At 39.2% G+C, this 10901-nt stretch overlaps 1 long non-coding RNA gene across 5 annotated transcripts; it reads left to right on the top strand.

Moving 5' to 3' along the window:
- Positions 1–451: 451 nt before the first annotated feature.
- LOC113330658 lies at positions 452–3249 on the top strand. 5 transcript variants are annotated; one of them, XR_003350408.1, is made up of 5 exons: positions 452–727; positions 819–888; positions 989–1446; positions 1570–2253; positions 2946–3249. It is a non-coding gene; the product is annotated as an uncharacterized LOC113330658 (long non-coding RNA). The 5 variants fall into 5 exon arrangements; XR_003350407.1 differs by having other exon boundaries at positions 819–1157; positions 1395–1446; XR_003350409.1 differs by having other exon boundaries at positions 819–1157; positions 1379–1446.
- The last annotated feature ends 7652 nt before the right edge of the window (positions 3250–10901 follow it).

Raw genomic sequence — 10901 nt, 5'->3', positions numbered from 1 at the left:
AAAATGGCAATACTTAGGGTCTTCCATCTCTTATTCAGTTGGTTCTATTATGACAGGTGGCAACTTGATTGCATCGTCTTAAATTCATACTTGTAGTAACTCAATTACTTCTTCCATGGGAAGAGGGAAGTTTGTTTCTATATGAGCATCCTTGCTTGTTGTTGGAGGCGTTAAGCCGGAGCCAGTGTAGTTTGGGCTTGATTAGCTCCTTGTGGCATCCATGATGGTGGTGATGGAGCTACACGCTTGGCCACTAGTGGAAAGTGGGTTTTTTAAGTCTGCTTGGGTTTTATAAAAACGACTTCCAAGACTTTTCTTAATGGACCGGGCAGCCAACGGAAGACGTTTAACATGGAAAAATAAAATGAGCACTCCTGGAAGTCGTAATACTAAAGGGTGTTTTATTAATAAAAAAAGATCTGCCTTTACATGGTCCCAGAATCCCATTATCCCACATTTCTCTCTTCGTTCATTTTCTATCTCCGTCTATCTACCCAAACAATCTTTTGTCTCTCTCTCTAACTCAGTATCTCTTAGTTATCTTCTTTCACTTGATTCTAAGAAATCATGAATCTAACTTCTGTTCTCAGCAAGATGAATCGTGAGCCTAGATCAAAAGCAACCCAATCTTTCAGCAGAAATTAAAAACCCTAACCCATGTATCCGCAGAAATCAAAGAAAACATTGTAACCTAAGATCTACTTGATTTGCTCCCGAAATCATCAGGGTAAATCAATCTTGTTATTGTTTCATAAATTTGATAAAATTTTAGCATTATTAACGGTTTTAATTTCTCTGATCTTCTCTCGTTTTTGCAGTAAGGTGTTTCATTTCTACTTTTCCCTACAAGAGAACTCCTCCAGTAGGTTGAAGATCTCTTCACCTAGAGTAAGAAACAAAACCCCTAAATCTAATTCTGAACATAACTACTCCATAATTCTATTTTTGATCTTTAACCCTAACTGATGGGTTTTTTTTGTTGTTGAAGAAATCGTCTGCAACTTCATGAAGAAGGCTTTAGCCGTGTCATAGATTACTATTAGTTTCATGATTCTCATGGTATTGCTCAAGTTAACAGGTCACTAGAGTTTCCATACAGAGAGATGATACTGAACTTGTTGGTGTTAAACAATCCATTCATTACTACCGATTACATGGTATAATTATGTTTTCTCTTGAATAATCAATGATTTCTATATATGTTTGGTTTACAGATGTACTTAAGATACTTGTCAGTCTATTTGCTTTGTAGATCTATTTTTATTTATAAATTTTAGCAGATGACAGTTGTTTGATGTAGTTCTTGTTTGTATTAAGGTGGGTTTAGGTTTATGAGTAATGAAGCTTAATTTGTTTTGTGTCTGATGAGGAATTTTAGATTGTTCTGTATCCAGGGTTTGTATTGGGATAAAATTTTCACTAGTGGCACTGGCAACTTTCCGTCATGTAAGGCTCTTCATTTGTAAATCATTATGCCCATTTTAATTCAAGTTTTCGTGTTTCATTCAAGCTCACATATGTAATGTCATAATTTGGGATACGCTAACATGTCCTTGTATATTTTTGCAGCTTTATGTGCATCCTTCAGGAACAGTTACACAAGGACTTGTATCTGCTATTGGTGGACTATAACCAAAGTGTAGTTTCATTCCGAAGATGAGCTGGTTCATGCTTATAGTGAGCTTAAAATTGTCTAGGACATGAATAGTTTTACATACTCAATCTCAATATCTAGGACATGAATGGACAAGTTTGAGATACGTCTCTTGAGAGAAAAACTTATTTTAGCTGTCAAAATTTTGAGACTAATGCTTCTCATGTTAAACTTTATTATAGGAATGCTTATTTGTTCTGGTTTATGCTGATTCTGATGAAGTGTCTGTTGTAGCAACACATGATTATATTGAATGTTCCCTTATGCTGGGTAAGAAAGAACTCAAAGTGTAGCTTTCTGAAAATCATGTTTGGCATGGTTAGGTATGGCTATTAAGTGTTACCAGTTGCATTTACTAATGTGTGCTCTATTGATACAGGGTAGGTTCCAACGGAATCATACAGTTTGGATGTAAACCTGACTATGAAATGAGATGCAGTAACGAGATGTGCTTGGGTTTTTGTTTTATTCTTTTCCTAACAGTTTCAAATTTGTCGTAATATTTGTTGTCGATGCCCTTGAAAGGTACACCCAGCTTTCCAGCCATCTCGTTCACAAAACTAACAAACCTGGAATTTTGTTCGTTGGTTCCATCCAAGGTACAACTATACGCTTCCCTAGTGTCATGGTCTTATGATTGCAGTAGTAACTTTATTTTGGACCTTAACTAATGTCTTGTACGTGCATCTGTAATTTGAACCACATTATACGATAACATCATCACTCTGTTATATCTTAGTTGGGGTTATGTTTTATATTTTTAATTTTATTTATTAAGATAAGTGTTAACCAATGTAGGATAACTCTTTAGGCAGCCAGCTGCAATTTTTTCTCAGTTTGTGCTCCTGTTGGTCTGCCATAGTTGTTTTACACCTTTTTGTCCTGGTATTTGACTATGATAAATTGTTTTATTTTCTTCGCAAGAAGTCTCTCTTGCTGGTTGCACTCTCAATCACCACTAACTTCTTAAATGTAATGGCTCTTGTCAGTCATCATTTCGAATTTCAATTTTCTATTTTATTTTTTATTATGTCATGTGGCTCCTACCCCAACTTGTTTGGAATAAAGGAATGGTTATTGTTATCTGGAAAAGGTTGATGCTTGCTTGGATAATAAACTATATGGTAGTTACTTCAATAGTTGTAGCCGATGAAATAACCACTATTTTGCAGTCATTACAATAGTCACTACAAATCCTGGTTACATCTTAGTTCACATCTAGTTGTATATTTGCATCTAGCCGTCTCTTTGTTAATCTTCACTATATTTGTGATTTTCTTTGTGCTTTCAGTGATCTTAAAATGAAATAGCAAGCTCTTTGACCACCTATCAGTTCCTGACTTAAACCAAGTGCAGCAATTTTCTATTTCAAGTGTTGCAGATTCCTCTTCTTCAGAAACACCAACTGACAAGGACCAGAACTATGGAAAAGCATTCTGGTTACGTGAAACTTAACTCATGTTTCCTTTGTAATTTTTTACAGTGAATTTCCTTTTATATTTATGTATGTTTCGTAAATTATTTTATATTTGGAACCGATTGTAGTTTGTTATTGTAAACTGAAATCCATGTGTTTAGTGAATGTTTCGCAGATACAGAACTTGAGTAATTGTAATTTGTTGGGGTTGTACAATGAATTTAGTGAATATAAGTTTAATTCTATTTTAGTTTCTTGTTTTGTTTCAATCATATTTGATTTCAGCTAGCGATTCAGTGAAACCTGATCTTTTTTTTTTGTATTATGAATTAATGAAACGTCTGCTTCCACCACTTGTTATTTATGTGCTGTTCAAAGTAGTCGTAATTTGAAAAAAATAAATAATCTCAAAAATAGACGTTTTGAGAAATAAGACTACAATCTTAGGGCTCCCAGAAGCAGTATTTTTTAGAGGTTTAAATCTGTTTCTGGCAGACTTTTTTTCTTGCATTTTCCACTAGTGGGGTTGTTGTACTTCTCTAGAGGTAGATTTTCTCTTGCTTCCTTCGGTAAAATTGTTCACAAAAGGTTGAAGATTTTGTTGTTTGTAGACGAAACGTCTGTTCCCACGAGTATTACGAGGCTCCTCAGTCTTTGTTGGTTTATCTCTTTCTAGCAAGGCAGGTGCAATGGTTTTCGGTAGCTTGGATACTTCGTGAAGCTCTGAGAAGGTTCAGAAATGAAGGTTTATCATTAACGATTTGTAAAGGGGAGTCATTCTATTGATGCACAATTCTACAAGTTGTTTGGCGATGATATTTGGATCACGGAAACCCAAAGTTTAAACCTATAACCTCTTCACATAGTCGTTGTTCCACTAGAACATTCTCCCTAAATCAGATAAGGTGACCTGCTCTGACATGCAGAAGTATTTCCTGTAAAAGGCATTAACCTTTTCATACCAACTTGCAATGCTTCCTCGTGCGATATTGTTGTACCATGTATATACTCTGCCTGTCAGATACTTCGAAAATTCTTCTAGACGGACGAAGTGGTTGTATTCATGCTCACCCTATGATTTCAAGAATCATAAAACAGGCTCCCGTGAGTTGCATGTTCCATCATAAAGCATGAATGTTTGAAAAGTGTATCCTTTCGGAAAAGGAACTCTCTGAACATCAGAAGGATATGAAGGCTGGTAACAGTGAACTATCGATGAACCATCTTTTCCACGATTCTCCAATAAGCGCTCCAAATATTCACGAGTGATGAAGCTTGATTGTTCTTTTGCTGGTGGATTTGCAACATTCCGGACTTCATTCTAGGTCATGGATTCTGGAAGTTCCAAGGTCATCAGGTATGGATGTTTCCTTAGCTTTTACTTTCTCCGCCTGACGTTGGGTTTGCTCATGCGATAATTATTCTGTAGAAGTTTTGAGATAAACACATAGTTCTTTTTGTGTTGCAACCATATCCACTTGATTATTGGCATTTGCGTCTTCATAAGATCAGCTATGGTAGGTGGATCATTTCTGATTTCTTCAGGAGCCCCACCGAAGAGAAGATTGTTGACAACGTCGATATTGGTACCGGTATTGTTGGTCGGAGTGGTGGTATCAGTAGCACCATTGTTGGAAATGCGATGAGTGACATTAATACCACCATTATTGCTAGTGGTAGCATTTTTTGGGTTACAGTTAGGATTTGTAACTGAGCGTGACCTAAGATCAACCACCTTTGACGAATTGGGTTTGTAAACGAGAGCTTAATCTCCCATTGTGGTCGATTGTGTAAAGTGGTGGAGTAGGCAACTGCTCGATCAAGAAAATCGTCTACAATTTTTAACAAATGCACTGCACGGAGTGCTTTGAGTTCGAGAGATCAATCTGTAAGACTCCATTCTAAACCAAGAAATGGTCGTTCCAAAGACAATTTGGTCACAAAGGAAAGATAAGGATCGACATGAGGGATGGAAGTTGAGAATGTGTGAGGTCAGTGGTAATTGATGGATGTGTTGAACCGCTGTGAAGATGATTCTCTATGTTGGACCAAGAGAAATCTTTTGTATGTTTGATATGGTTGTTAGATGACTGATGTATGATAAAATGAATTTAGTTCTTGCTAAATTTTCCATCTCATAGGTCGAGGACCTATTTATAGCAGAAGTAGTTAACCCATTGATCCCCAGTAAGTGTTGACGATTGAATAGGTGTAGAAGAGTAAGGAAATGAGAAATCATGGTTACCAATTACGTATTGCGAGGAAGACTTGGTTGATTGTTCATCTATTACTCAATTTACTCCTTCAACTTCCAGCATGACTTGCTCACATTTCCCATTGTGGACGTATCGCATGTGTTGTAAGCCGGCAGACCACAACCTTAGTGAATATCCCCCCACGTGACATGATTGATATCTCATGAAGTATACTTTGCAGACGAGTATTTATTTGGTCAATTGTTGACTTGGCTAGACCGTGATTCATACCTTAATTAGTCGCGCATAATTGTCAATGACGAACATCACATGCTCTGTGACTCATTATTGTGATGAATTAAGCATAAGGTGTCTGTTGGGACAACAATGATGCTTAGACGTTGACTTTTCAACACTGGACCCCACAAAATCTTGAGAGTTAAAAAAAATATCTACATATTTTATTAATGCAATCCCTATATACCATTCAAATTAACTCTATCATGTATCTCATTATCTTCCGGAATTTGGAAAAATATATGAAATTAAGAATTTTTATCTTATTTTATGAGAAAGGGAAATAAGTTATTTATAATTCTATTCACAAATACGGGAATTTTCTATTTAAATGATCTTGCAATATTGTATTTGCATCAATCAGTGTAAGAAATTTTCTCATGTTACACTGTCATTTTCAAGAACAAAATGTGTCCCCATCAAACTATTATTTTGGATACTGTTGATGGTGGTTTTTAGCCTAGGGTCAAAATTGTAAAACCTTGTATCTTAATACGTTGTCGTTCTGCAAAGGAATAAAGGCCATTTGAAAGTAACGACTGCTCAAACCTCTTTATTTACATATGTATTGTACAAATCAGTATATATGAAATTCATTTAGAATGTTGCGCACAGTAGTAATCCCAGGTATTTTGTGAATTCTATTTTATGCCATCATTATTAACTAATACATGACTCGCCTGATATTTTTTCCATGCTATGTTCCCAGTAGAACTCTCAATACTGACATGACATGGCGATCAATGCTCACTCTCAGCAGAGTAGCATGAATCTCCCGAAGTGTTAGTATTGGGATCTGCACAAAAATACTCATACGAGTTACATATCTCTGACAAAGACATTGATGTGTTCACACACTTTTAATTAAAGTTGGCGTGATTGAACACACATTTATTCTTAAAGAAAATCTAGACTGTTAATGTCAGCCTCAGAAACAATCACGGCCACACAACTTGGCCGCATGATTTAGCAAGCATAGCTTACTCCTAATATAATTAGGAAATCAGCTCAGTGACTACCGGCGGGCCCACTAGTGCCCTAGACGATCGAGTCCCATTCTCTCAGCCGCGAAGTGCTTTGAACGCCGATCCCAAACATGGGTGATCGCGCTGTACAAGAATGGCTCGAACGAGCTAAGACCGTAAAAACACAGTCTCAAGAGTCATCATATCCGTCCAACTTCGCCAGCCTAGTTGGACGGATTAGATCGCGTTCCAAACGATCAAGGAAATGCCAATGCGTTCGCCACCGGACGAATATTATCCCTTACCAATCGACTTGCTCATGGGAGTTGATAGCACACCAAGTCGTTCGATTGAACTAGGGTAGACACGGCTTCTTTGAAGCCCTAATCGGTGTTTGCGCCAACACATTACTGCCGCAAATCGATCACAAATGTCCAACTTTGACATCCTTGTTAGACGACCGAGATCTTTCCTGGAATGATCAAAGAGGCGCCAGCACTGTCATTGGCGGCCCCACTTTCCCCTTGGACGATCGACTTGCCTATGGCAAGCCTATAGGGTGCTCGACCGCTTGCACAAACCTGAGAAGACGAGTTGTGTTCAAAAACCCTAATTTAGGTCACGACAATACATAGCTGTCGCAGATTGATCCCAACCATCCGATTTCGCCAGCCTAAACGAGCGGCATAAATCTAGATTTAAGTGATTCCGAAGGTGTTAACGTGATCATTGTGGACCCACTTTACACGTGATTGAACGGCCTACCCAAACTAGGGCTCAATGCCTCGAAACGCGCACCCAAAGAGGGGTGGGTCACACGGCTTCCTCAATCCTAAAGTTGCGTCAATGGCAGTATGTAACTGCCGCAAATCATCTCGTTCATCCAACTTTGCTAACCTAGTTGGATGGTGTGGATTTGTTTTTCGAAAACAAGCAAAGCAACATTGTAAAGACCGGCCATCCCTCTTCCACATGAGGCGATCGGCCAAATAATGACTTGACCATAGGGTCCTAAAACGATCACCCAAAGGAGGCCGATCATGTTGTCTTCTTTAAGACGCCTATTCGCGACTTATTCAATCAGGCTCTAAAACAATGATCCTTCATACACATCGATTAGTTTGAGATGCTTAAATGCGATGTTTCACATGCATCGAATACATACAATATTTTATATTGGCCTCATAAACAACTTAGTTGTTTCACATAATAGCTTTATGCTATTCTCCGCGGCGGGTCCCACGACTTGACCTACTTATTCGATACATCAAACATGTCACAAACTGGGGGATGCTTACTGGGGTATTGGTCTGGCGGTTCTAAGCGTGCAGCGTGCAACGTGCCCATTACGAGAACGTGTTAGGAAAAGACAGACGGTTAACAATGATGGAGTAGTGGGTGAAGATGTGATCACACAATGATCACCACCTCTTACACAACTCCATTACTCCACTACTTAACTTCCGCCACTACCTACGAGATCAGGGTTGCGCTCTAGTGACTTGTATAAATAGATTTTCAATCTATTTCAAAAGAGGGACAAGTGTTATCAACACAATTAGCCAGAAACCATTTTCTGATACACAAGTCATAAACAACCACACCTTCATAATTCAACACTCTGATCTCAAACATGTTCTCCGCTTTCCCTGGGGAGATCAACCCTTTTGCTTCACCTTGTGACCGAATTGAATCTGGAATGCCCATTTCTTGATTTAGGACAGAGTCTTACCGATTGATTTCTAGAACCTAAAAGCATTCCCGTGCAGTGCATTTGTTTAGGGTTTGAGCTCGTTTCTCATCAACACACCCCAAATTACCAAAAAACAACAGAATCAGTTTTCTCCCCAGAACAACTGGCGACCACAGTGGGAGGTTAATCTCTCGGTTGCAAGATCAATTTCAATTTTTCTATTTTCTCGAATTCGGGAGGGTGTTTTTAGGATTTGAACACATTCTTTAACCCAATTTCGTTTTAATCAAAAATTTCAAAATTTCCATTTTGTGATGCATCCTTGCCTGCCAAGCCATCCGAAAGTCATGATTGATGGAAGCGCGGAAGACATAGCTATGGTATTAAGAGATATTCTCGCAAGTCAGGCCGATATCTCCAAACGTCAAAACGAGATGCTTCATCTTTTACGAAGTATGGTAAACCGATTGTGGAAAGAATCGGCTAACACCATTAACGATAAAGATGACATTGGATCTTTATCTGAAGTCCGCGCTTCTCTAAGCGTTGATGCAGACAGGATACGTATCCGTGGATATGAGCCGAAAGGAAACGATCAAAATCCACCTAGAAATGAAGGGCCAAAGACGTTTCGCAGGGAACATGACTCGCCAGGAGTGTCACAACATCTGCAGAATAAGAACCAAGGCCCGGCTTATGAAACTCTATTGGAAAGTATATATCTCAAGACCCTTGCAGAAGTTCAGAGAGTTGTTCAACAGTCCACGCCTCCAACCACAACGGCTTTACCTAACAGAGAGGCACCTGAAGAAAGAGAAATTTACCAAGACCATCATGAAGACGAAAAATTCACTAATGAACGGTATTCAGTTCGACCGTGTCGCAACGCCACTGATGCAGGGACCTCGAGAGAAGTTGCACTTCAGCGAAACTGCCAAACTAAGCGATCCGCGTCCATGTCAATACATGCCTCAGCTGCACTCTCGAAACGAGCCTTGTATCAAAGCCCGCAAGAATTCTCACGACAACATCTGCAAGCGTGACTAAACTCAGGGTATCCACACTTCCCATTCCCAATGAGGAAGGTTCTGGAGCTGTTGGAAGCTTGGGTGCAATATGGAGTAGTTCAGCTACCTCCTGTATGGCGTTCACCAACTGATCAAGAGATGATTGATCCGAGATATTGCCATTACCACAGATTCATCCATCACCCCAGTGAATGCAACGTCCTGAAACGCATTGTTTGGGAGAAAATCAACTCTGGGGAGCTACGCCTATGAATCGACAATGTTTCCTCTCTCCACAAGCCGACGTGTGCAGTTTCACAAGAGATATCGAATTAGCTGGGGAATTTTCATTAGCAGAAGTCATTAGCAGAAGCGTGTTACAACAACCCATTTTAAGAAATTATCTGGGAAATCCCAATTTCATTCCATTGGAACCTCGTCAACAAGTAAGTCTTGTCAAAACAATTATCTGTGTGAGAAATCTTTGGAAATTTACTGGAGACTCACACACGTCCCATTTTTTGAGAATTAAGTCATTATCGCCATCTTATGTTTCGCTTTACATGTCTCCTTTCATGTGATGTTTGCAATTTTCATGCAACATACACAATTTTCTAAGGTACATTACCTGCATTCAAAAATGAGAATTTCTAGAATTTCTATTGACCCACTCATAATTCCTCTCGGAGAAAAAAACTCATAAATTATCCCAAAATCAAATTCAAATATCTTCAATCACTTGCTAGTTCAAAAAAAAAAAAAATCAAATAAAACCATGAAAGGAATTCCTCACATCACTCAAAACATCTAAAAGAGAAGTATAAGAAAAGAAGACGCAAAGTATCAAGGGAAGTCTTTCAGCAACAACTCGTTATTTTTGGAAAGAGCAGCTTTCGTGTTTTGAAGGGCGGCCTGCTTTAGCTTCAACTCCTTAGTCAACCTCTCGATCTCTTCCTCCTGACAAGCAATGCAATCCATAGAAGGAACTTCATTCATTTCGCCTTGCAGCTTCTGGATTTCAGAAAGTCCTTTGCAGAACCAGGAGGATTTAAACTCATACTGCACGAACACGTATCAATGAAACTTCCAGCTTTCAATTACTTCCTCGGAAACGGTGCTCCCAATCATGATGCTCATACCATAAATGGAGGATAAAGCTTCTTGGACATGATTGACTAATGCAAAGCGACTTTTAAGCTTCTTGTAAGTAGACATGTGGCCGTACTTCTTCCATATCTTGGTGTATAACTCTTTATACTTAGATGGCACACTGAACCCTCGAACCAGCACATGATCGTCAAAAGGGACATAAAAAGGGGAGGGGGGGGGGGGGGTTAAAAGTGACCCCAGCAATAGAGTGAACAACAGAGGAGTGCATAACCAATGTTTTGTCGGTCACAGGGGGCTCCTTAAAGGGAAGCGCCACTACAATCATAGATGTAGTCTCTCCAGCATTCCCCGTGTCGTTCGCTTCACCCTGAAGGTTGATTTCTTCCATGGTCTCATCCACAAGCTCACTGAAATGAACAGACTCCTTGCCACTCTGGAAGACGCTTCCTTCGTCGCCAACCGAGTTTGCATCATCCTTTTCATCGCCTTCGAGAGATTCAGTCTCACCGGATTTCTCTAAAGCTGCATTACGACTACGTGCCAACCTCGTCAAATAATTTTCC

This window comes from Papaver somniferum, unplaced genomic scaffold, assembly GCF_003573695.1.
Source record: "Papaver somniferum cultivar HN1 unplaced genomic scaffold, ASM357369v1 unplaced-scaffold_118, whole genome shotgun sequence".
Taxonomy (NCBI): Eukaryota; Viridiplantae; Streptophyta; class Magnoliopsida; order Ranunculales; family Papaveraceae; genus Papaver; species Papaver somniferum.
The sequence above is the reverse complement of the archived record's forward strand: the minus strand, read 5'-3'. Positions and strand labels throughout refer to the sequence as shown.